The sequence below is a fragment of the Papio anubis genome, chromosome 13 (assembly GCF_008728515.1).
Source record: "Papio anubis isolate 15944 chromosome 13, Panubis1.0, whole genome shotgun sequence".
NCBI classification, from domain to species: domain Eukaryota; kingdom Metazoa; phylum Chordata; class Mammalia; order Primates; family Cercopithecidae; genus Papio; species Papio anubis.
This window is the reverse complement of record NC_044988.1, coordinates 61,899,858-61,926,675: the sequence shown is the minus strand read 5'-3', so window position 1 is coordinate 61,926,675 and position 26,818 is coordinate 61,899,858. Positions and strand designations below refer to the sequence as shown.

General features: G+C 43.6%; 1 protein-coding gene and 1 non-coding gene across 3 annotated transcripts in view; both read right to left on the bottom strand.

The window, feature by feature from the left end:
• The window catches only part of UBE2R2 (ubiquitin conjugating enzyme E2 R2), a 117,362-nt gene that overhangs the window by 44,404 nt on the left and 46,140 nt on the right, over positions 1-26,818 (bottom strand). The window lies entirely within an intron of this gene.
• Positions 14,097-14,222, bottom strand: LOC116270166. Its single transcript, XR_004178092.1, has one exon. It is a non-coding gene; the product is annotated as a U4atac minor spliceosomal RNA (small nuclear RNA).

Below are 26,818 nucleotides of genomic sequence, written 5' to 3'. Positions count from 1 at the left end.
GCTAAATTTTTTATTTTTTATAAAGATTTCACCATTTAAACTTCTGGGCTCAAGCAATCCTCCCACTTTGGCCTCCTAAAATGCTGGCACTATGTGTAGTTCTAATTAGGGAAAAGGAATCAGGCTAGTGGGACCGAGGGAAAGCAATAAAAGAAAGCCGATAAGCCATAAGTCAGCCTTTCTTCATCATCCAGGACACGTAAGTCCTCCTGTGCAAATAACTCACAATCTTCCTGTGCCCAACTATCACCACACACCCGCAAGTTAGCTCAATGCAACCCTGGTGTTCTCAGTACTCCACAAAGCCCTCTTCAGTATACTGCATAAACACATCCTATAAAATCTCTAGCAAGCCTTTGTTTCTCTGCAGTTGGCTTCTCTCTGGCAGGCTGCTGGTTGCCTCCCTCGCAATGTATTTTCCTACGTTCTCTAATAAACCTGCCTTTTTTTGGAAATTTGAGACGGGGTCTCACTCTGTCAACAAGGCTGGAGTGCAGTGGTGCAATCTTGCCCCAGGGCAACCTCCATCTCCGAGATTCAAGCAATCCTCCCATATCAGTCTCCAGAGTAACTGGGACTACAGATGCGTACCACTATAGTGGCCTGGTTAATTTTTCATTATTTTTTGTAGGGACAGGGTTTCGCCATGTTGCCAAGACTGGTCTCGAACTCCTGGGCTCAATGATCCTCCTGCCTCAGCCTCTCTAAATGCTGGGATTACAGGCGTGAGCCACTGCACCTGGCCTGCCTTCCTTTACTTACAACTGCCTCAGTAAATTACTTAGTGAGTTTGGAACTGTGCCACTGGTCCAAACAGCCATCATTCTCCTGGACAGATTATAGACGAGAGCCACTGCGTATTGCTCAATTACTTAATTTATATCTCAGTTTCCTCACCAGTAAAAAGGGGATAACAGTACTTATTTAATGCGTTTGTATGAGGATTAAATGAGGTAACGCTTGAACAATGTTTAGAACTGTGCCTGACAAATTAAAAGATATAAAAATATAAATAGGTGGATAGGCACAGTAGCTCACGCTTGTAATCCCACCACTCTGGGAGGCTGAGGCGGGTGGATAACCTGAGGTCAGGAGTTCAAGACCAGCCTGGCCAACACGGTGAAACCCCATCACTTACTAAAAAAAATAAAAAAATCAGCTGGACGTGATGGCAGTCGCCTGTAATCCCAGCTATTCAGGAGGCTGAGGAAGGAGAATCACTTGAACTCGGGAGGTGGAGTTTTCAGTGAGCCGAGATCATGCCACTGCACTTCAGCCTGGGCGCAAAGAGCAAGACTTCATCTCCAAAAATAAATAAATAAAAATATAGATAGATAGATAGATAGATAGATAGATAGATAGATAGATATAGATGGACGGACGGACGGATGGATGTGGGAGAGGGAGGGAGGGAGGGAGAGGCAAGAATCATGAAGGCTGTTTTATAGATTGCTAATTTTCACTGTTTTATCTCTTTTACCTACCTGCCCATAGATTATAATACTACCAGCTTTAAATAAGACAACTGGAAAGATTAATACCAACCTTAAGACTTTGATGATTATGGAATTAAGTTTTCTTAGAGCCTTACCAAACCTAATTATATTCTACTTAAATCTTAATAAATATTGGTTAGTAGTATTTTTTTTTTTTTTTTTTTTTTTTGAGACGGAGTCTTGCTCTGCCGCCCAGGCTGGAGTACAGTGGCCGGATCTCAGCTCACTGCAAGCTCCGCCTCCCGGGTTCCCACCATTCTCCTGCCTCAGCCTCCCGAGTAGCTGGGACTACAGGCGCCTGCCACCTCGCCTGGCTAGTTTTTTTTTTTTTTGTATTTTTAGTAGAGACGGGGTTTCACCGTGTTAGCCAGGATGGTCTCGATCTCCTGACCTCGTGATCCGCCCATCTCGGCCTCCCAAAGTGCTGGGATTACAGGCTTGAGCCACCGCGCCCGGCCTGGTTAGTAGTATTAATGGGGTTTCTGTATTTCCTCTAAGCGTCTAATATTTTGAATTATTCTTGAACTTTCAGCTTTTTGACCATTATCTACTATACAATTTTTAAAAAATACTACCTCCATCATGCTTGTAATCCCAGCACTTTGGGAGGCTGAGGCAGGCGGATTCACGAGGTCAGGAGATTGAGACCATCCTGGCTAACACAGTGTAACCCCATCTTTACTAAAAACACAAAAAATTAGCAGGGCGTGGGTGGCAGGTGCCTGTAGTCCCAGCTACTTGGGAGGCTAAGGCAGGAGAATAGCGTGAACCCGGGAGGCGGAGCTTGCAGTGAGCCGTGATCATGCCATCGCACTCCAGCCTGGGCAACAGAGCGAGACTCGGTCTCAAAAAACAAACAAACAAAAAATCATAAGTAGTTTTAATGTGACGCTTTTGACTTTATTCTAGAGGTAGTTTGTTTGAGTTTTTGTTTGTGTTTTTTTTTTTGAGACGGAGTCTCGCTCTGTTGCCCACCTCACTGCAACCTCCACCTCCTAAGTTCAAGCTGTTCTCTTCCCTCGGCCTCTGCAGTAGCTTGGATTACAGGCGCCACCACGCCTGGCTAATTTTTGTATTTTTAGTACAGATGGGGTTTCACCATGTTGGTCAGGCTGGTCTCGAACTCTTTATTTATTGTATTGTATTTGTTTTTGAGATGGAGTCTTGCTCTGTCACCCAGGCTGGAGTGCAGTGGCACAATCTTGGCTCACTGCAAGCTCCGCCTCCCGGGTTCAAGCCATTCTCCTGCCTCAGTCTCCCGAGTAGCTGGGACTACAGGCGCCCACCACCACGCCCGGCTAATTTTTTGTATTTTTAGTAGAGACGGCGTTTCACTGTGTTAGCCAGGATGGTCTCGATCTCCTGACCCCATGATCCGCCGGCCTTGGCCTCTCAAAGTGCTGGGATTACAGGCGTGAGCCACTGTGCCCGGCCTTATGATTGATTTTTTTAAAGCATCATGCCTAAAGTATGCTTACATTACCACTAGAAGAGGTAACATTGGGTGGTGTGCTTCTAGTAAGGCTATTTAAATTGTACTAAGAACTCCTTCGGTGGAGTTTCCAATCCTCAACTATTCAGCTGAAGTTAATATTCAGGGGGAATATCCTGCTGTAATGCTTCCCTGAGATTATACAATTTTATCTCTATCTCTATTATTTTACTTAGTTTTCCGAACATTATTAACTGTTTATTTATTTACTTATTTATTTTTGAGACGGAGTCTCGCTCTGTCGCCCAGGCAGAAGTGCAGTGGTGCAATCTCGGCTCACTGCAACCTCCGCCTCCTGGGTTCAAGCAATTCTCCTGTCTTAGTCTCGCAAGTAGCTACAGACGCACGCCACCACACCTGGCTGATTTTTGTATTTTTAGTAGAGATGGGGTTTCACCATGTTGGTCAGGCTGGTCTCCAACTCCTGACCTCAGGTGATCCACCTGCCTCAGCCTCCCAAAGTGCTGGGATTACAGGTGTGAGCCACCATGCAGCCCTTATTAACAATTTAAACATACTATTTCACATGTATATGGTGACCTATAGTTATCTATGTATTACCTCATATACATATTAATACTCCTACGTCAGCCAACTTGTCACTGAAATTTCTTTCCTTTTTGAAATTTTATGAAATAAATAAGATATAACTTGCTGTAAACATGAATATGAGATCTCATACCATCTCAGTTATATTCAGAATATAACGATTTTAAAAGAAGAAGGGAAGGTACTAGAATCAGTAACCCTATGTTGTAGCCCTGGCATGATTCTTGACTATTTAATTTACATTTTTCTATCTTTTATTTGTCAGGCACAATTCTAAGCATTGTCTTTGCTAGGCCTCTGACCTTAGGTCAACTCATTTAAATCTCTAGATTTCAAGTTCCTTTTTATATAAAATGGCGTAAAACACTGACCCTAGGGAGTTATCATGAGAATCATATACAAATTTTAAGAGAACCTTCAAAAATGGATCCCAAGACACAATTATTTTTTATCTTTTAGAGACAGGGTCTCACTATGTTGCCCAAACTCAAGATCTCAAGTGAGTTTCCCACCTCAGCCTGCTGAGTAGCTGGGACTACAGGGACGTGGCACCATGCCTGGCTCTAAGATAATCTTAAATCATCAAATCAAAGGTTAAATCATTTTCATTGTATTCAGGAGCATTAATAAATATTAAAGTATTTTCCACAAGAAGTAAAAGGGAAAATAAAGTTCAACATATTAGAAAATTTGCTCTTACCCATTATAGATCTTAGTAATTTCAGGATATGATATGAACAAACTAAATTTATGAGAACAAGGGAAATGTAAACATTGACTGGATATCAAGGAATTATGAGCTTTTTTAGTTGTGATAATAGTATTACAGTTAGGTCTCAAAAATATATGTTATTTAGTTGGTGCTATAGTAATTTTTATTTAAAGGTTTTTTTTTTTTTTTTGAGACGGAGTCTCGCTCTGTCGCCCAGGCTGGAGTGCAGTGGCCCGATCTCAGCTCACTGCAAGCTCCGCCTCCCGGGTTTACGCCGTTCTCCTGCCTCAGCCTCCCGAGTAGCTGGGACTACAGGCACCCGTCACCTCGCCCGGCTAGTTTTTTGGATTTTTTAGTAGAGACGGGGTTTCACTGGGTTAGCCAGGATGGTTTGGATCTCCTGACCTTGTGATCCGCCCGTCTCGGCCTCCCAAAGTGCTGGGATTACAGGTTTGAGCCACCGTGCCCGGCCTATTTCAAGTTTTTTAAAAAGTAAAACAGCCGGGCACGGTGGCTTATGCCTGTAATCCCAGCAGTTTGGGAGGCCAAGGCGGGCGGATCACCTGAGGTCGGGAGTTTGAGACCAGCCTGACCAACATGGAGAAACCCTGTCTCTACTAGAAATACAAAAAATTAGCCAGGTGTGGTGGCACATGCCTGTAATCCCAGCACTAGGGAGGCTGAGGCAGGAGATTCGCTTGAACCTGGGAGGTGGAGGTTGTGGTGAGCCAGTGCCATTGCACTCCAGCCTGGGCAACAAGAGCAAAACTCTGTCTCAAAAAAAAAAAAAAAAAGAAAAAAAGAAAAGTAAAACAAAACTTGGCCGGGCACGGTGGCTCAAGCCTGTAATCCTAGCACTTTGGGAGGTCGAGGCAGGTGGATCACAAGGTTAGGAGTTCAAGACCAGCCTGGCCAATTAAAATAAAAAAAGTAAAACAAAATAAAACATATTTTAAAAATACATTTTGAGGCTGGGTACAGTGGCTAATGCCTATAATCCCAGCACTTTGGGAGTCTGAGGTGGGAGGATCAGCTTGAGCCCAGGAGTTCAAGACCAGCCTCAGCAACATAGCGAGATCCTCAACTCTACAAAAAAAATTCTTTAAATTAGCCAGTCATGGTGGTGTGTGTTTATAGTTCTGGCTACTCAGGAGGCTGAAGTGGGAAGATTGCTTGAACCCAGGAGTTCCAGGCTGCAGTGAGCTATGATCCTGATATTGCACCCCAGCCTGGGAGACAGATTGAGACCCTATCTTAAAACAAACAAACAAACAAACAAAAAACTATTATGAAATTTTCACAAATGAAAGTAGAAATTAATTACAAAATAAAATGGAGGAGGGGGCAGGTAGGATAAAGATAAAACAAGATTTGCCATGAGTTATTTATGGAAGCTGAGTAATGGGTACATAGTTTATCATACCCCTACTTCTGCTTTCGTATAATGGAAAATTTCAAAGATACAAAAACCTTTTTAATAACATGACTAGGCCGGGCAAGGTGGCTCACGCCTTTAATCCCAACACTTTGGGAGGCCATGGCGGATGGACCACCTGAGGTGAGGAGTTCAAGAACAGCCTGGCCAACATGGAGAAACCCTGTCTCTACTAAAAATACAAAAATTAGCCGGGCATGGTGGAACATGCCTGTAATACCAGATACTTGGTATGCTGAGGCACAAGAATCGCTTGAACCCAGGAGGCAGAGGTTGCAGTAAGACAAGATTGGGCCACTGCACTTCAGCCTGGGTGACAGAGTGAGACTCTGATTCAAAAACAAACAACAACAACAAAAAAAACCAAAAAAACTAATATATAATTACTTTTTTAAGTGTTAGGGTGTTTTGTATAACCAGCATAATCACACCATTATGATACAATCGGTGCAACTATTAACCAAGTGAAGAAGATGGAACATGGCAAGGTGATTTAAAAGTTCATGTGAGACCAGGTGTGGTGGCTCACATCTGTAATCCCAGCGCTTTGAGAGGCCAAGGCAGGAGGATCACTTGAGCCTAGGAATTCAAGACCAGCCTGGGCAACATAACAACACCCTCTTCAAAAACATTTTTAAAAATTTAGCTAGGCATGGTGGTACCCATCTATAGTCCGAGCTACTCGGGAAGCTGAGGTGGGAGGATCACTTGAGCAGAATTCAAGATTACAGTGAGCTATGATCACACCACTGCACTTCAGCCTTGCTGACAAAGCAAGATCTTGTCTCTAATAATTAAAGTTCATGTGAAAGCAAAAATATATGAAAATAACATTTCTGATAAAAAGCAATAGGAAGGAATTTTTCCCAGTGGATGGAAAAGCATCCTATAAAGCTATAACAATTAAATGATGAAATGACACACAAGTAGATCAATGATACAGATTAGAACATGTTTATTCAGAAGACAATTTTAAAAATTGCAAATAACTATGGAAAGGATTCAAATAATGTAGGGAAAAATGATTGTCCCTCTGGATGAAGATGCTTGTGGACACATGAATTTAAAAATCACACCTCACTTTCAAGGAGAAAAATATTAAACCTCATTTTCAATACGAATCAACAACAGTAGTAAAGATCTAGACAATCTTCAGTCTCTGCAAGAATAAAACGGAGTTCCCACACTAATAGCAAAAGACTGATTGTTCTGTAGCCATGGTAACATAAATAGCCACCAGAATGAGTTTTAAATTGCTTAATCAATACCTAACAGCTCTATAGCTATAGAACCACAATAACCAATTTTAAATCCACTTAAACAACTTCACTCAGTAACCACGTTTTTGCAAGTAAACCTATCAGTGATACCCACTACTGATAGCCCCTTGTTTCTGAAAGCTAGCCAATTGGGAACACAGTCATTTCAATGAACACATTTCTGAAAACCAAGTATATCAATAACTGTCTCACCCAAGCAACCATGTTTCTACAGTGAATGCCAATCCATCATGCCCGTATCCACCAATTCTTGAACTTCAGGCTTCTCAAAAACCCCATGTAAAATAAGTCTCATCTAAAAGAGATCAACAGATCAGCAATACCCTCTTTACTTTAAGTAAGCCGTAAACTCAGCTTTGTGAAATACTAAGCAGTAGTAATATCCTCTGACACTCTGTAGCCTTTATAAAAGGTGTGCTAGACCAATACATACCAACACAGAAATATACCGAAGACGTGTTAAGTGAAAAAGGCAAAGCAGTATATAGGCAGATGCTATTTTAAAATAATTATGCTCCATCCATCTATCTATCTATCTGTTAAAAAACAGGCTGGGTGCAGTGGCTCATGTCTGTAATCCCAGGAGGCCTTGGAAGGGGATGGCAGGAGGACTGCCTGAGGACAAGAGTTTGAGACCAATCTGGGCAACATATCAGTTCTACAAAAAAAAAATAATAATAATAATAAATATGTATACATATATAAAAACAATGTGTGTGTACATATAATTCTTCATATGCATTGTGCATATATTTAAAAAGACAGAAAAGACACATTCTTAACCATTAACAATGATTAGCTCAGGAACAAAGGGCAACGGAGGAAGAATAAGGCATTTAAAGAACTATTATAACTTCTTTATGACTGATATAATGAACATGTTATTATTTTTATAAACTGAAAAAAGACTTTTCACTTGTGAATCTTCTATACAATGGTTTATACACTTTGCACTGAAAAGTGACATCTGGAATGATACACTCAAGTTTGAAAATATAAAAACTAAGTTAAGGCTGGGCACGGTGGTTCACGCCTGTAATCCCAGCACTTACGGAGGCCGAGGCAGGCAGATCACTTGAAGTCAGGAGTTCGAGTCCAGCCTGGCCAACATGGTGAAACCCCATCTCTACTAAAAACACAAAAATTAGCTAGGCGTGGCAGCAGGCACCTGTAATCCCAGCTACTTGGGAGGCTAAGATAGGAGAATCGCTTGAACCTGGGAAGCAGGGGTTACAGTGAGTGGAGATCATGCCACTGCACTCCAGCCTGGGCAACAGAACGAAATTCTGTCTTAAAAAAAAAATTTAGGCCAGGCACAATGGTTGGCTCATGCCTGAAACCCTAGCACTTTGGGAGGCCAAGGCCAGCGGATCGCTTGAGCCCAGAAGTTCAAGATCAGCCTGGACAACATGGTGAAGTCCAGTCTCCACACACACCATAATTTTTTTAACTTAGCCAGGCAAGACGGCTTGAGCCTACAGTCCCAACTACTCAGGATGCTGAGGTAGGAGTATCGCTTGAGCCTGGAAGGTCAAGTATGCAGTGAGCCATGATGGTACCACCGCACTCCAGCCTGCCTGACAGAATGAGATCTGGTCCCCCCCCCCCAAAAAAAAAGTTTTAATAGAAATTACAGGATATTTTTCATTCGAAATTGTGTACAGATGAAATCTATGAGTTATAACTGAACTTCCTTAGGAAGTCTGATAGACTTAAGGAGTCTTATGTTTAGGTCACCTGTGGAATTACCATCTTTACTTTGCAGTTATACAGTGCATATAGATAAGCACTGGTTCTTTCTGCAGTAACCTTTTATTCAAGTTATCAATAAACTTTTGCTTAATCATGCTATCTGTTAAACTGTAAAAATAATAACTTAGTAATAGCTCATTATATCTAGAAGTCACAGTTGGTTGTCCAGCCCTAAATGACCTAGGAGACATTTCACCATTGCTGTGCTAAGGGGTGGGAGAAAAAAACAGCAGCACAAAATTAAAGAGAAAAGTTACTTTCATTTATCTACAGGTCCACTTAAGTGAAAGTAGTATCTATGATATTAGATCTTCCTTTTCTTTTTTTTTTTTAGGACGGAGTCTTGCTCTGTCGCTCAGGCTGGAGTGCAGTGGGTGTGATCTCTGCTGACTGCAACCTCCAACTCCCAGGCTCAAGCAATTCTCCTGTCTCACCCTCCCGAGTAGCTGGGATTACAGGTGCCTGCTACCACATTCAGCTACTTTTCGTAATTTTAGGAGAGATGAGGTTTCACCACATTGGCCAGGCTGGTCTCAAACTGCTGACCCCAAGTGATCCACCTGCCTCAGTCTCTTAAAGTGCCAGGATTACAGGCATGAGCCACAGAGCCTGGCCTGATTATGAAACCTTAACCATTTATTTCTGAAACTGTTAAGCAAGTGTACTGAAGTGTATCTGCTAATGAAATTCACACACACACCAAATCCTTTTTTTTTTTTTTTGAGATGGAGTTTCGCTCTCGTTGCCCAGGCTGGAGTGCAATGGCACCGTCTTGGCTCACCTCCACCTCCCGGATTCAAGCAATTGTCCTGCCTCAGCCTCCTGAATATCTGGAATTACAAGCACGTGCCACCATGCCCTGCTAATCTTGTTATTTTTAGTAGAGATGGGGTTTCTCCATGTTGGGCAGGTTGGTCTTGACCTCCTAACTTCAGGTGATCCACCCACCTCGGCCTCCCAAAGTGCCAGGATTACAGGTGTGAGCCACCGTGCCTGGAGCCTCAATTTTTAAATATTGAAGTTTACCATTTAAAAAAATTATCCTGTGTAACTTCCTCTGAATTTTGCTGTTAACCTACAAACTGCTCTGAAAGAGGGTCTTTTTCTTTTGAAACGAGGTCTCACTCTGTCACCAAGTCCAGTGCCATGGCTAGATCACAGCTCACTGCAGCCTCAACCTTCTGGGCTCAAGTGAACCTCCTGCCTCAGCCTCCCAAATAGCTGGAACTACAAGTATACACCACCATGCCCGGATAACTCTTTTTTTTTTTTTGGTAGAGACAGTCTCCCCATGTTTCCCCAGGCTGGTCTCGAACTCCTGGACTCAACAGATCCTCCTGCCTCAGTCTCCCATGGTGCCTCATGCTTGTAATCCCAGCTTGAGCCACCATGCCCAGCTAAAAAATGGTCTTTAAAAAAAATTATTCATGAGGTAAAGTTTTGAATTTAACCTATAAATAGGCCACGCGCAATGGCTCACACCTGTAATGCCAGCACTTTGGGAAGCCGAGGCAGGCAGATCACGACGTCAGGAAATCAAGACCATCCTGGCTAACACAGTGAAAACACGTCTCTACTAAAAAAATACAAAAAATTAGCCAGGCATGGTATTATGCGCCTGTAGTCCCAGCTACTCAGGAGGCTGAGGCTGGAGAATTGCTTGAACCCGGGAGGTGGAGGTTGCAGTGAGCTAAGATCATGCCACTGTACTCCAGCCTGGGCAACAGAGCAAGACTCCGTCTCAAAAAAAAAAAAAAAAAGAAATATAGGAAATGAATCTGAGACATCACACCTCAATAGAAGCAATTGTTACAGAAGTTAATTACAACCTTGAGAGGCTCTTTTTTGGGCAACTCCTTACATCTTTATTGACTAATAAGCAAACTCGTAAGAACGAGTACTGGCCGGGCGCGGTGGCTCAAGCCTGTAATCCCAGCACTTTGGGAGGCCGAGCCGGGCGGATCACGAGGTCAGGAGATCGAGACCATCCTGGCGAACACAGTGAAACCTCGTCTCTACTAAAAATACAAAAACTTAGCCGGGCGAGGTCGCAGGCGCCTGTAGTCCCAGCTACTCGGGAGGCTGAGGCAGGAGAATGGCGGGAACCCGGGAGGCGGAGCTTGCAGTGAGCTGAGATCCGGCCACTGCACTCCAGCCTGGGTGACAGAGCGAGACTCCGTCTCAAAAAAAAGAACGAGTACTTCCCCTAGTCCAACAAAAATAGAATTAAAAATAAGTAAAAAGAACAAGTACCTCCAAAATATATTTCTGTACCATTACCACATATGTCCTCCCTAAAATGCTTGAACCACTCACAAGTGTATCCTATTTAAATTAAGTTTTAAAGTTTCAATTCACCCTGACAATGGACTAAGTGTACCCTCAATGAAATCACCAAACTCATCAGACACCTATTTTTAGTTATATAAACACTATTTACGTAAATTTTTTCACTTATTCAATTTATCAACATATTGTTAACTGGAAACCAATCATGTTACCATGTATCAATATGGGAGGTAGGAAACAAACATATTTAGAACACTATGCCTGAATGGCTATGTTTAAATTAAAAGACAGGAATGCAAATAAATGCCTACAAATTAAGTGCCTCAAATGAAATCTCTACTACTTGCTAAAAGAGCACTGTGAAATAAATGCCTAATTCTGGCTGAGACATTCAGGTAAAATTTACAAAGGGGTGCTACTTGAGCCAAGTATTGAGGCCAAGGTGAAAGGGACCTTACAGGCAAAGGGAAAAATAATGTAATGCAGAAAGGCTTACACATGTGAACAAAGACAGAGGCAGTTGGAATAAACACAAGAAAATGTATTTTTGAGACATATAGGAAGTATAGTCAATGAGACTCAGTAATTGATTTGATATTGGGATTGAGGAGAAGGAAAAATTCAAGGACAACTCTCAGTTTTCTATATTGAGGGAGTAAGTGAACAATGACAGGTGGAAGTAGTGATAAATAATACTCATTAAGTGTTTACTATATGTCAGCCATTGAGCTAACTGCATCATTTCATCACTCAGTTGTGAAATTAACAGTTAAGAAGATATAGGCCGGGCGCGGTGGCTCAAGCCTGTAATCCCAGCACTTTGGGAGGCCGAGACGGGCGGATCACGAGGTCAGGAGATCGAGACCATCCTGACTAACACAGTGAAACCCCGTCTCTACTAGAAAATGCAAAAAAACTAGCCAGGCGAGGTGGCGGGCGCCTGTAGTCCCAGCTACTCGGGAGGCTGAGGCAGGAGAATGGCGTAAATCCGGAAGGCGGAGCTTGCAGTGAGCTGAGATCCGGCCACTGCACTCCAGCCTGGGCGGCAGAGCGAGACTCCGTCTCCAAAAAAAAAAAAAAAAAGAAGATATAGACATAAATGCATATGACCTATTTATTGAGGAATAATTTTCTAGTCATCTACGACTACCAAAAAGCATTTTCCCATTTATCATTTTGTCTTCTTGAACCACTTTATTTCCTGGGCTTCTCCAATTTCACTCTCTCCTAATGCTCTAACTTTTGTACTCACTCTTTCTCATACTTCTTGGCTCCTCCCAAGATTCTCTTTTTAATTTAATGTACCCTCATCATAACTTTCCTTGGTTTCCTATTCTCCCCAAACGTAGCACATTATAAAAATAAAAGCTGGGCATGGTAACTCACGCCTGTAATCTCACCACTTTAAGGAGGCCGAGGTGGGCAGATGACCTGAGGTCAGGAGTTTGAGACCAGCCTGGCCAACCTGGTGAAACCCCATCTCTACTAAAAGTACAAAAAGCAGCTAGGCATGGTGGCATAGGCCTGTAATTCCAGCTACTGGGGAGTCTGAGGTAGAATTGTTTGAAACCAGGAGGCAGAGGTTGCAATGAGCTGAGACTATGCCACTGCACTCCAGCCTGGGTGACAAAGCGAGATTCTATCTCAAAAAAATAAAAATAAGGCCGGGCACGGTGGCTCACACCTGTAATCTCAGCACTTTGGAAGGCCAAGGCGGGCGGATCATGAGGTCAAGACTTCAAGACCATCCTGACCAACGTGGTGAAACCTAGTCTCTACTAAAAATACAAAAATTAGCTGGGCGTGGTAGCACATGCCTATAATCCCAGCTACTCAGGAGACTGAGGCAGGAGAATTGCTTGAACCCAGGAGGCGGAGGTTTCAGTGAGCCAAGATCACGCCATTGCACTCCAGCCTGGGCAACGAGAGCGAAACTCTGCCTCAAAAAATAATAATAATAAAAAATAATAAATATTTGGGCAAAGAAAGATATATCCTAAAATGCATAACCATAAAGTCATTAAAAAACGTTATGTGCCGGCTCACGCCTGTAATCCCAGCACTTAGGAAGGCAGAGGTGGGTGGATTACCTGAGGTCAGGAGTTCCATAGACCAGCCTGGCCAACATGATGAAAACCCCATCTCGACTAAAAATACAAAATTAGCCAGGTGTGGTGGTAGGCACCTGTAATTCCAGCAACTGAGGAGGCTGAAACAGGAGAATCACTTGAACCCAGGAGGTGTCAGAGATTGCAGTGGGCCGAGACTACACCATTACACTCCAGCCTGGGCAACAAGAGCGAAACTCTGTCTCAAAATAAAAAAATAAATAAAACATTGTGTATGTAAATACATAAAACCAAGTATAAACTGACTTGGAGCAAAATTTAGATAACCCCCCCAATGTGCAGTATTAAATAAATTTTGTTATCCTACTAATTATTTTCAGATGGGATTTCAACAGTGACAAAACAACTTAAGTTTTTGTTTATTTTGAGACAGGGTCTCTCGCCCTGGCAGAGTACAGTGGCACAATCTGGGCTCATTGCAGCCTCCACCTCCCAGGTTCAAGCGATCCTCTCACCTCAGCCTCCCAAGTAGCTAGGACTAGAGGGCTGCACCACTACACCCAACTAGTTTTTTTCATTTTTAGTAGAGACAGGATTCTGCCGTATTGCCCAGGCTGGTCTTGAGCTCCCGAGCTCAAGCAATCCACCCACCCTAGTCTCCCAAAGTGCTGGGATTATAGGCGTGAGCCACCATGCCTGGCCAAAAAACAATTACATATGAATAATTAAATATCTCCCAATTATTCCTGCTACCTATTTATTAACATACTATTAAATAGGTGAAAAAGTTTCCTAGTCCTAAATATAATTGTACTCGGTAATAGCTCAGTTGATGGCAAATGTAGTATTTACTGTTATATTTGGATTTGTGCCTGGATTTAGTGTGAAATGAGGATATTCCCACTGCTGAGTTTTTCTGCTCTGTCATCAGCTCACATCTGCCATAGGATATGTTTCCAACATAACATCAGCAAACGCAATCAAGACATATTTTTAGGGGGGAGGGTAGAGCAGGTTTTCATTTTTCCAAAAATTGCACCAAGGTAAAGCAAAGCTCCAGCTGAGGTGGGAGTGCTGTGTAGGCATTAGCAGTGCTGCCCTCGCTATGCACTCCTTGGATAGTAGCGCAACCCCAAGAAAAGGGTGGTTAAAACATGCTTTCTTATTAACTTGCTGAAAGTGTCAAAAGTCTGCCAACTACAAATCTTTAAATTGTTCAATAATAGTATGTGGGAAAGAAAAGTGTGTATACACACATCCCCCCCAGTGAGGCTATATAATGTGCTGCAGGTTTTAAGGTCAAACTGACAGAAGGGCTGGGATCCTGGCTAAGCCCCACCCTTAAGTTTGCCCAAAGTGAAAACAGCTGACCCTATTTTTCAGCCCAAATGTTGCCTTTTTGGCCTGCTCCGCCCCTATCCTGTGCCCATAAAAGACTTCAGCTGGCAGAGCAACACACGCGGCTGAGTGTCAAGGGTACACGCAGCTTGAGCATACGAGACTACAGAAAATTTCCGCTATCTTCAGACAGTGCGACTTCGGAGAGGGGCCTGCCAGAGACAGCTCGGCTTCAGGGAAAGATCACCTTCCCATCCCCTTTCCAGCCTCCCTTTCCGCTGAGAGCCACCCACTGCTCAATAAAGTCTTCTGCATTCATCACCTTTCAAACAGTTCGTGTGACCTGATTCTTTCTGGACACCAAACAAGAACAGGGTGCCGAAAGGTCAGAGGCCACCATCCGGACTGACCCTCCACTGAGTTGGCTGGCACTTGGCAGGCCCTGGACTGCAGAGCTGAAAGAGCATTGGTTGTAACATGCTTGGACGCTGCTGCGGGCCCTCACAGAGCCTGCACCTACCAGAGTAGCGACCCGCTGGTTCATTCGCTCCAGTTCCCGCACTGGCTCGCTTGCTCGCACGCTCCCTCCCGCCAATAGTGGCCAGCAGAGGGCGGAGTGAAACGAACCACCCCAGTTCCGCCCGCGAAGGGGGTTCAAGGGAACTATCCTGTCTCAAAATTATGAATCTTAATTAAAAATCCCAGTCTAGGGGCTGGGCGCGGCGGTTCACACCTGTAATCTCAGCACTTTGGGAGGCTGAGGCAGGCGGATCACGAGATCAGGAGTTCAAGACCAGCCTGGCCAACATAGTGAAACCCCATCTCTACTAAAAACACAAAAATTAGCCAGGTGTGGTGGTGGGCGCCTGTAATTCCAGCTACTCGGGAGGCTGAGGCAGGAGAACTGCTTGAACCCGGAAAAAAAGTTTAATTTAGAATTACTATAATACTTATCTCAAAATAAAAATGAAATATAAATAACAGGAAATCCCTGTGCTCTTACTAGACTCTAAAAAGCACAGACCTTAAAAAGGAAACTTTATTGTAGTCTCAATATTAATACTGATAGTTCTCTGTATTTTTTAATTTTTATTCATTAATTTAATTTAATTTAAATTTTTTTGAGATGGAGTTTCGCTCTGTTGCCCAGGCTGGAGTGCAGTGGCGTGATCTCAGCTCACTGCAAGCTCTGTCCCCCGGGTTCACGCCATTCTCCTGCCTCAGCCTCCCATGTAGCTGGGACTACAAGCGCCCACCACCATGCCCGGCTAATTTTTTTTTTTTTTTTTTTAGTAGAGACGGGGTTTCACCGTGTTAGCCAGGATGGTCTCGATCTCCTGACCTCGTGATCCACCCGTCTCAGCCTCCCAAAGTGCTGGGATTACAGGTGTGAGCCACCGCGCCCAGCCTTTATTTTTGTTTTGAGACAGGGTCTTGCTCTGTTGCCCAAGCTGGAGTGCAATGGTATGATCACAGCTCACTGCAACCTCTGCCTCCCGGTCTCAGGCAATCCTCCCACCTCGGCTTCCTGAGTTGCTGCGACCACAGACAGATGTGAATCACCACAGCCAGCTTTTAAAAAATTTTTTGCAGAGGTGGAGTTTTGCCATGTTGCCCAGGCTGGTCTTGAACTCCTGGATTCAAGCAATCCACCTGCCTAAGCCTCCCAATGTGCTGGTGTAAGCCACGATGCCTGGCCCTCTACATTCTTTTTTGTTTTCTGTTTTTGAGACAGTCTTGCTCTGTTACCCAGGCTGGAATACCATGGCACGATAGCTCACTGTAGCCTCCACCTCCCAGGTTCAAGCAATTCTCCTGCCTCAGCCTCCCAAGTAGGTGGGGGTACAGGCGTGTGCCACCATGCCGGACTAATTTTTTGTATTTTTTAGTAGAGATGGGGTTTTGCCATGTTGGCCAGGCTGGTCTCGAACTTCTGACCTCAGGTGATCCACCCACCTTGGTCTCCCAAAGTGCTCGGATTATAGGCCTGAGCCACCAAGCCCAGCCTCCTCTGTATTTTTTTTTAATGCAGTAATTAAAAAATGTTTCTTTCAGCTTGGAAAGTAAAGCCATTTCCTCCCAAAAACAAATGCTAGAGAACCAACAGCAGGGTAATGGAACAGTAGAAAAAAACATTTGGGGCCGGGCGCGGTGGCTCAAGCCTGTAATCCCAGCACTTTGGGAGGCCGAGACGGGCGGATCACGAGGTCAGGAGATCGAGACCATCCTGGCTAACATAGTGAAACCCTGTCTCTATTAAGAAATACAAAAAAAAAAACTAGCCGGGCGAGGTGGCGGGCGTCTGTAGTCCCAGCTACTCGGGAGGCTGAGGCCGGAGAATGGCGTGAACCCGGGAGGCGGAGCTTGCAGTAAGCTGAGATCCGGCCACTGCACTCCAGCCTGGGCGACAGAGCGAGACTCCGTCTCAAAAAAAAAAGAAAAAAACATTTGGACTTTTGGTAAAAAAACAGTGAACATACATATTTACTACTGCCTCCTCACAAACTAGGTTTACTAAGTTTACAGAAAAGGGATTTTTATTTTTAAACTCATAGACCCATGAGGACAAATGGGAGGACCCAAAAGAAACAAAATTTTGGAAGTTGGAAACCAGAAAAATATGTAGTAAATACTTTAGAAGACCAGACTGTGGTCAGAAAACCAAGGCACAGGCTTACTTTCTCCACAGAACCAGGGAAAAACTCATCAACCGGAGGCACTGACAGCAAATAATGCTGGTTAATTGATGGACTGGTCAAAAGTGAGTAGACAGGCCGGGCGCGGTGGCTCAAGCCTGTAATCCCGGCACTTTGGGAGGCCGAGACGGGCGGATCACAAGGTCAGGAGATCGAGACCATCCTGGCTAACACGGTGAAACCCCGTCTCTATTAAGAAATACAAAAAACTAGCCGGGCGAGGTGGCGGGCGCCTGTAGTCCCAGCTACTCGGGAGGCTGAGGCAGGAGAATGGCGTGAACCCGGGAGGCAGAGCTTGCAGTGAGCTGAGATCCGGCCACTGCACTCCAGCCTGGGCGACCGAGCGAGACTCCGTCTCAAAAAAAAAAAAAAAAAAAAAAAAAAAGTGAGTAGACAGATGGCCAGACACGGTGGTTCACGCCTGTAATCCCAGCACTTTGGGAGGCCGAGGTGGGCAGATCACGAGGTCAGGAGTTCAAGACCAGCCTGGCCAATATGGTGAAACCCTGACTCTACTAAAAATACAAAAATTAGCTGGGCATGGTGGCACATGCCTGTAATCCCAGCTACTTGGGAGGCTGAGGTAGGAGAATCACTGCACACCAGCCTGGGTGACAGAGTGAGGCTCTGTCTCAAAAAAATAAAATAAAAATAAAAATATTGTAGACAGAGCCTCTATCCCAGGCTAACCAAGGACTAGCCCACACCACACTAAAGACTAGAGGTTTACTCTGTCACAACTAAACCAGAAACACAGGGATCAGGAAACAAATCAAAATAGAGAAAAAAATCTAACTACAGAATTGTAAGATCCTAGACTCCCTTTTTCCACCTGTCTCTTCCAACATTTGCAATCAAATCTGTATACATGCCATGCAGGAGAAGAGATTCCTCTCTGAGGTAGCTGATCATCTCCCACAGAGGAAACACACAAAACGATAATAGATAGGGGCCTCCCAAACAGATCAGCCCAGTCTGTATTACCATACGGTAACATTAAACACTTCACAAATTTTGCCTTTCACACAGGGCTGAACTTTTCATCTGCTTTTCAGTACCTGACTCTTAAATATGAACAAACAAGATGGATTTCCAGAAATTCTTAGAGGCAAACACAAAAGGAAACAAAACACCTTGGAGAAAAAAAAAAAAAAATCTCAAAAAATGTAATTTATGTTCTCAGAATGTTAAGATATAAAATCCGTAAAAGAAGAATAGGAGGCCAAACAGGGAGGGAATTCAAATTATAAAAAACGGGGTGGGGAGAGGGGGTCTTTGGCCAGGCACGGTGGCTCGCACCTGTAATACCAGCACTTTAGGAGGCCGAGGTGGGTGGATCACTTGAGGTTAGTAGTTCAAAACCAGCCTGTCCAACGTGGTGAAACCCCGTCTCTACTAAAACACAAAAAAATTAGCCGGGCGTGGTGGCACGCACCTGTAATCCCAGCTAATTGGGAGGCCGAGGCAGGAGAATTGCTTGAACCCAGGAGGCTGAGGTTGCAGTGAGCTGAGATCACGCCACTGCACTCCGGCCTGAGCGACAGAGCGTGACTGTCTCCAAAAACAAAAAAGGGGCGGGGCGGTGTTAAAAATAAAAATTATGGGCCGAGCACGGTGGCTCACGCCTGTAATCCCAGCACTTTGGGAGGCCAAGGCAGGCGGATCATGAAGTCAGAAGATTGAGAACATCCTGGTTAATGGTGAAACCCCGTATCTACTAAAAAAATACAAAAAATTAGCAGGGCATAGTGGCGGGCACCTGTAGTCTCAGCTACTCAGGAGACTGAGGCAGGAGAATGGCACGAACCCAGAAGGCGGAGCTTGCAGTGAGCTAACGCCACTGCACTCCTGCCTGGGCGACAGAGCGAGACCCAGTCTCAAAAAAAAAAAGGAAAAATTATGGCCGGGCGCGGTGGTTCACGCTTGTAATCCCAGCACTTTGGGAGGCAGAGGTGGGCAGATCACAAGGTCAGGAGATCGAGACCATCCTGGCCAACATGGTGAAACCTCATCTCTACTGAAGAAGAAGAAAAAAAAAGAAAATTAGCTAGGTGTGCTGGCACGTGTCTGTAGTCCCAGCTACTTGGGAGGCTGAGGCAGGAGAATTGCTTAAACCCAGGAGGTAGAGGTTGCAGTGAGCCGAGATCGTGCCACTGCACTCCAGCCTGGGTGACACAGCGAAACTCCATCTCAAATAAAATAAAATAAAATATAAAAATTTAAATACCACATGCAGTAGTATAACAAATACCTAGAAATAAATCTATAGGTATATGTGTGTAATCGCTATAAAATACCGAAAAGAAAAATTTTAAAGACCCAAATAAACAGAGAGATATACAACACATTCCATAGGCTGACTCAATATTATTAAGTTGTTCATTGTCCCCAAATAGATCTACAAATTGAATGCAATTCCAATAAAATTCCAGCAGGTTTTCTGTGTGGAAACTGATGATACCAAAATTTATAAATACGTATTTATTTATTGTATGAAAATGCAAAGTCCATAGAATAACCAAAACAAAACAATTTTGAAAAAGAACAACAAATTCGGACATACATTGCCGGATTTCAAGACATCATAAGGCTATAGTAATTAAGACTGTGTTGGCCGGGCGCGGTGGCTCAAGCCTGTAATCCCAGCACTTTGGGAGGCCGAGGCGGGTGGATCACGAAGTCAGGAGATCGAGACCATCCTGGCTAACACGGTGAAACCCCGTCTCTACTAAAAAATACAAAAAACTAGCCGGGCAAGGTGGCGGGCGCCTGTAGTCCCAGCTACTCGGGAGGCTGAGGCAGGAGAATGGCAGGAACCCGGGAGGCGGAGCTTGCAGTGACCTGAGATCCGGCCACTGCACTCCAGCCTGGGCAACACAGCGAGACTTCTTCTCAAAAAAAAAAAAAAAAAAAAGACTGTGCTGGCTGGGCGCAGTGGCTCACGCCCATAATCCCAACACTTTGGGAGGCTAAGGAGGGCGGATCATCTGAGGTTAGGAGTTTGAGACCAGCCTGACCAACATGGTAAACAATACAAAATGAGCTGGGCATGGTGATGGGCACCTGTAATTCCAGCTACTTGGGAGGCTGAGGCAAGAGAATCACTTGAACCCAGGAGGCAGAGGTTGCAGTGAGCCGAGATCATGTCATTGTACTCCAGCCTGGGCAACTAGCGTGAAACTCAGTCTTTTAAAAAAAAAAAAAAAAAAAAAAAGACTGTGCTATTGGTGCAAGGCCAAACAACCAAATGGAATAGAAGACAGCATCCAGAAACAGACTAATATTACAACAAAGGCACCACTGAACTGCAGTGGTGCCTTTGTTCAGGGATAGTCTTTTCAATGCCACTGGACTGACTGGATATCTACATTCTATATTTTCTACATAGAAAAAATAACCTTGACTCTTGTCTCACGTATTTACAGATAGATCATAGACTTAACTGCAAAACTAAAACTGCAAAGTTTCCAGAAGAAAACAAAAGATCATCTTCATGCTTTAAGTCCTAGCCAGAGCAATGAGGCAAGAAAAAGAAACAAAAGGCATTTGAATTGGAGAGAAGTAAAATTACCTCTGCTTGAAGATGACATGATGTTCTTCATAGAAAATCCTAAAGATTATACACACACATATACAAACTGCTAGAAATAATAAATTCAGCAAAGTGGAAGGATTCAAAATCAACATCCACATTAGTACCCAAAACAATCAGCTGCATTTCTATACTCTAACAACAAATCCGAAATAGAAATTAAAGCAATTTCATCTACAACTGCACCAGAAAGAAGAAGATATTTAGAAATAAACTTTATCAAGGAAGCAAAAGACTTGTACACCAGACACCAGCCAGACACAGAGAGGTGCAAGCCTGTAGTCCCAGCTACTCAGGAAGCTAAAGCAGGAGGATTGTTTGTGCCCCCGATTTGAGGTCTCAGTGTACTATTATCACACCTGTGAATAGCCACTGTACTCAAGCCTGGCAACATACCAAAGCTTCATCTCTTAAAAAAAAAAAAAAAAAAAAAAATTAAACAGAATTATCATATGATCCAGAAATTCCACTTCTGGGTACACAGCCCAAAATGATGAAGAACAAGGATTCAAATAGATATTTGCATACCTATATTCAGGGCAGCTTATCCACAATAGCAGGGAGGGAAAAAAAAAAAAAAAAGGAAAAAAACATGGAAGCATCCCAAGTAGCTATCAATGAATAAGTGGATAAACAAAATGTGGCAACATATACAGTGGAATGTTATTCAGCCTCAAAAAGGAGGAAAATTTTGACACATGCTACAACATGAATGAACTTCGAAAACTGTGTTAACTGAAATTCACCAGTAACAAAAGGACACATACTGCATAATTCCATTCATAAGAGGCACTTAGAATAGTGAAATTCAGAAAGACAGAAAATAGAATAGTGGCCACCAGAGGCCGAAGAGAGGAGGGAAGGAGTTATTGTTTAAAGGGTAAAGAGCTTCAGTTTGGGAAGATGAAAAGATTTCTGGGAATGAATGATGGTGGTGGCTGCACAACACTGTGAATGCACTTAATATCACAGAATTATACACTTAAAACTGAAATAGTGAATTTTATGTTATATATATTTTACCACCACAAAAAACAGGAATACTTAGGACACTAGAGGGGACAAAAGTTTTAAAACAGGACACAAAAAGTAATATCCATAAAAGAAAACATTGATAATTTTGATTTTACTAAAACCAAGAACTTCTGTTTCATCAAAAAAATCATTAAAACAGGGAACGAGCAAGCCACAGGGTGGAAGAAGTTATTCACAATATATGTATACGGATTCACACACACAATCCAACAAATGATTTAATATGCACAGTATATAAAGAACTCCTACGAATAAGGAAAATACAAAAACACCAAAAAATGAGCAAAAGACTTGAACAGGCATTTCACAAAAGAGGATATCTAAGGGCCGGGAGCGGTGGCTCACGCCTGTAATCCCAGCACTTCGGGAGGCCCAGGCAGGTGGATCGCCTGAAGTCAGGAGTTTGAGATCAGCCTGACTAACAAGGTGATACCCGTCTCTACTAAAAATACAAAAATTAGCTGGGCGTGGTGGCAGGCACCTGTAGTCCCAGCTACTAGGGAAGCTGAGACAGGAGAATTGCTTGAACCTGGGAGGTGGAGGTTGCAGTCAGCTGAGATTGCACCACTGCACTCCAGCCTGGGCAAGGGAGCAAGACTCTGTCTCAAAAAAAAAAAAAAAAGTTAATTACATTCCAGTCAAGCATGATAACCATGTGTATTTAAAGAGAGTTCAGGGATGAATTACTGATAAGCACATTAGAAAACTAAATGTGAGTCGGGCACCGGTGTCTCATGCCTATAATCTCAGCACTTTGGGAGGCTGAGGTGGGCAGATCACCTGAGGTCAGGAGTTCGAGACTAGCCTGGCCAACATGATGAAGCCCCATCTCTACTAAAAATACAAAAATTAGCCGAGTGTGGTGGCAGGCACCTGTAATCCCAGCTACTCAGGAGGCTGAGGCAGGAGAATCACTAGAACCTGGGAAATGGAAGTTGCAGTGAGCCGACATCGCTCCATTGCACTCTAGCCTGGCCGACAAGAGTGAGACTCCATCTCAAAAAAAAAACTAAATGTGGAGGGATGAAGAGGAATTCCAGCAAAAACAAAAAACAAAACACTACACTACATGTGTAAGAAAAGGTAATAATGGTGTATGACATGGTTCAACCGGAACTATTATTTACATAGTCATATTAATGTAAACACTGAAAATCAGTCTAAACCAAACTGTAACTACTGGAAATATGGGGAGCTAATGAGTATGTTTATGGGATGGGGTGTTACAGTAATGAGAGAAATCCTCATCTTCCTTATTGGAAGTATGATAGTTAACAACAAACTAGAAATTTTAAAAATGAAAAGCGGCATTAAAAATATTTAGAAGGCCAGGCGTGGTGGCTCACACCTGTAATCCCAGCACTTTGGGAGGCCAAGACAGGCAGATGACAAGGTCAGGAGTTCAAGACCAGCCTGGCCAATATGGTGAAACCCCGTCTCTACTAAAAAATACAAAAATTACCCGGGCATGGTGGCGCACGCCTGTAGTCCCAGCTACTTGGGAGGCTGAGGCAGGAGAATCGCTGAACCTGGGAGGCAGAGGTTGCAGTGAGTGAGCTGAGATCACACCACTGCACTCTAGCCTAGGTGACAGAGCAAGAGGAAGGACGGAAGGACGGAAGGACGGAAGGACAGAAGGAAAGAAGGAAGAAAGGAAGGGAGTTGGGAACAGTGGCTCACACCTGTAATCCCAGCACTTCGGGAGGTCAAGGTGGGAGGATCACTTGAACCCAGGAGTTCAAAGACCAGCCTGGGCAACATGTCAAGACCCCATTTCTAGAAAAAAATTTTAAAAGCTGGCCGTGCACAGTGGCTCACGCCTGTAATCCCAGAACTCTGGCAGGGCAAGGTGGACGCATCACCTGGGGTCAGGAGTTCAAGACCAGCCTGGCCAACACACCAAAACTCTGTCTCTACTAAAAATACAAAAATTAGTCGGGTGTGGTGGCATACGCCTATAATCCCAGTTACTCAGGAGGCTGAGGCAGGAGAATTGCTTGAACCCAGAAGGCGGAGGTTGCAGTGAGCCAAGATCACGCCATTGCACTCCAGTCTGGGCAACAAGAGTGAAACTCTGTCTCAAAAAAAAAAAAAAATTTAAGTTAGCTGAGATTGGTGGCAGGCCTGCAGTACCAGCTACTCAGTAGGCTTCAGCAGGAGAACAGTTTGAGCCCAGGAATTCGTGGCAGCAGTGGGCTATGACTGCAACACCACACTCCAGCCTGGGCGACAAAGCAAGACCCCACCTCTTAAAAGGTAAATTAAGACTATTTAGAAATGTGGGAGTAATTCCAGAAGAGCTGAAAAGGTTCAAAGTATGTTATTACTTTCATAACAACTTTTTAAATAGTTGATTTAATTATTAATAACAATAGAATTATTTAGCATTTTGGGCTCTCCGAGTTTCTATTATTATTACCATGTGTTACATACATATAACTCATGGATGGTTTGTTATGGCTAATCTAAGAAATGTGATCCTTAACAGTCAGGATAAGACATCCTGGGTAACTGATCTGAACACAGGAGTTCAAAGCTAAAAGGCCTGTCTGCTTTCCACCACAAGAAGACATTCTAGTGCTAAGGAAGTTTTTCCTTTCCGTTTTTTTCTGCCCTTATTAATGAGGTATCTTTAACACCTCACATACTTATATATATGAACATTAGCAGATAAAATTAATAATCAGGCCGGACATGGTGGCTCCTACCTGTAATACCAGCACTTTGGGAGGCTGAGGAAAGAGGACTGCTTGAGACCAGGAGTTCAAGGCGTCTGGCCAACATGGTGAAACCCCATCTTACTTGAACCCAGGAGGCAGAGGTTGCAGTGAGCCATGATGAAATCCCATCTCTACTAAAAATACAAAAATTGGCCAGGCGTGATGGTACATGCCAGTAGTTCCAGCTACTCAGGAGGCTGAGGCAGGAGAATCCACTGAACCTGAGAGGTGGAGCATGCAGTGAACCGAGATCACGCCACTGCACTCCAGCAGAGTGAATGACACAGCAAGACTCCATCGCAAAAAAACAAACAAACAACACCCAATAAAATTAATAATCAGTTTTGCCCCATATTAGGAGAATGTCCTTAATAAAAGTTTAAAATGATAATGCGCATCAACTCCAAAACGTACAAAATAAACATCAATTATATTCTTTCTAAATCTTTCACAAAAAACCCTAAATCTACCATGCACTTTTTTTGGGGGGGGGGGGGGGGGGGGGGCGGTGAGACGGAGTCTCTCTCTGTCCCCTAGGCTGAAGTAAGTGGCAGTGCAATCTTGATCTCGACTCACTGCAATCTCCCCCTCCCGGGTTCAGGTGATTTTCCTGCCTCAGCCTCCCAAATAGCTGGGATTACAGGCACACACCACCACGCCCTGCTAATTTTTGTATTTTTAGTAGAAACAGGGTTTCACCATGTTGACCAAGCTGGGACCTCAGGTGATCCACCTGCTCTGGTCTCCCAAAGTGCTAGGATTATACGCCCAGACTATCATGTACTTTCTTTTTCTTCTTTTTTTTTTTTCCTGTTTTTTTTTGTTTTTGTTTTTGGGAGTCTCGCTCTGTTGCACAGGCTGGAGGAGTACAGTCACACGATTTTGGCTCACTGCAACCTCTGCATCCCGAGTTCAAGTGATTCTCCTGCCTCAGCCTCCTGAGTAGCTGGGACTACAGGTGCATACCACCATGCCTGGTTAATTTTTTGTATTTTTAGTAGAGATGGGGTTTCGCCGTGTTGGCCAGGATGGTCTCCATCTCCTGACCTCATGATCTGCCCAGCTAGGCCTCCCAAAGCAGGTGTGAGCCACCACGCCAGTGTTACTTTTTTGAGGCATGACACCAAAGATTAAAAACCTTAAAGAAAATAATAGATGAATTTTATAAAATAAAAGTTAAACAATTCTATATAACAAAACATACCGTTTATGTTTAAAAAGGCAAAACCACAAAATGGGGGAAATGTTTAAATTTTTTTTCAAAGGGTTATATGAGTGTTTCTAAATCAAGACATAAAGACAAACCCTTCTATAGTAAAACAGGCAAAGGACACAAGCCAAAAAGAAGAAATACACTCTACTACTTACCAGACTATTCATAGATTTTTGAGGATTCTGAGAAGCTTAGCTAGAAAACCACTCCTATAAGCAAAGTGTGTCAGCAACTTTTAAAAAATATAGGATCGCATTTTTTTGTATACTAGTGGGAAAAAATGAGAGCACACAGCATATAATTGAGCCAAAGACAGAAATATATGTCAAACATGTATTTTTTTGACAAGAAAAGAAATGAGCAGTTTGCCTATACTATTTTTGGCAGTCCTGTCTAATTTAGTCACCAGGGAAAGACACTCCCAAATCCTTAAGCAGGGGCTAACATAACGAAAGAAGTTCTGGATATGAGGTATGCATGACAACCGAATAGGGTTAAATTAAACTACCAGATATGAAGGAGCAAAAGTCTGGGTTATAATGATGGCAAAGGCAAAAGAGAATAAAGAAGAAATCAGGCCGGGCGCAGTGACTCAAGCCTGTAATCCCAGCACTTTGGGAGGCCGAGATGGGCGGATCACGAGGTCCAGGAGATCCCGAGACCATCTAGCTATGTCTGGTGAAACCCATCTCTACTAAAAAAAAAAAAAAAAAAAAAAACTAGCCAGGCGAGGTGGCGGGAGCCTGTAGTCCCAGCTACTTGGGAGGCTGAGGCAGGAGAATGGCGTAAACTTGGGAGGCGGAGGCTGCAGTGAAGGCTAAGATCAGCCACTGCACTCCAGCCTGGTGGAGCAGGCGGGAGACTCCGTCTCAAAAGAAGAAAGAAATCAGAATCACTAACAGTTTGTTTATCATGCAAATATTAAAAAGCAATAAAGAAACTTTGAAATATCCACTGGCCCAAGTGGATCAACAAGAATGAGCATGGTGGCTCACCCTGTAATCAACACTTTGGGAGGCTGGGGCAGGTGAGATGGGGTGAAGCGTTCAAGACCAGCCTAGCCAACATAGTGAAACCATCTCTACTAAAAATACAAAAAATTAGCGGGCATGGTGGTGGGGTGCCTGTAATCCCAGCTACTTGGGAGGCT